General features: G+C 57.6%; 2 protein-coding genes across 11 annotated transcripts in view; one reads left to right on the top strand and one right to left on the bottom strand.

Moving 5' to 3' along the window:
• Positions 1-441, bottom strand: part of LOC105680803 (rRNA 2'-O-methyltransferase fibrillarin-like) — a 17,778-nt gene that overhangs the window by 8,334 nt on the left and 9,003 nt on the right. The window lies entirely within an intron of this gene.
• LOC100746734 (BMP-binding endothelial regulator protein) overlaps positions 1-441 on the top strand; it is a 14,191-nt gene that overhangs the window by 6,620 nt on the left and 7,130 nt on the right. The gene's annotated exons all lie outside the window — the stretch shown is intronic.

Raw genomic sequence — 441 nt, 5'->3', positions numbered from 1 at the left:
CGAGGGACGCGACAACCCGACCAAATACCCGTTGCCTGCTCGTTTATCCTCGGCGGTTTATCCTCGTCGGCCTATCTCCGTGAACGCGACCGAACCAGGTCCGGATCAGGCGTTATCCTCTGCTTCTAAATCGGAGATAAACGAAACTCGTCCCGTCCATTAGGACGCGCGGGAACGCGGGACGCGGCGAAGAGAGAAACGGCGCAGCGAGTGAGAATTCGGGGGGAAAAGCGAAAACAAAGAGACGGGCGTGCGTTCGATGGAAATCGCGTTGGAAGCGTCGGATCGCGAGTGTCACCGCGGACGGAAAAATTTCGCTCGACTTTCTAAGCTTCGAAGGCAACGGCATGGCGCGCGGCGATCGATCGTAGGTTTGGCCGCATTTTTCCCAGTCGTAGGAGAAGGCGTCGCGAGATTCTATGCAAATCTCGGTCGGCAACG

This window comes from Bombus impatiens, unplaced genomic scaffold, assembly GCF_000188095.3.
Source record: "Bombus impatiens unplaced genomic scaffold, BIMP_2.2 scf_0361, whole genome shotgun sequence".
Taxonomy (NCBI): Eukaryota; Metazoa; Arthropoda; class Insecta; order Hymenoptera; family Apidae; genus Bombus; species Bombus impatiens.
Note: the sequence above shows the minus strand (reverse complement) of the source record. Positions and strands in the feature narration are given on the sequence as shown.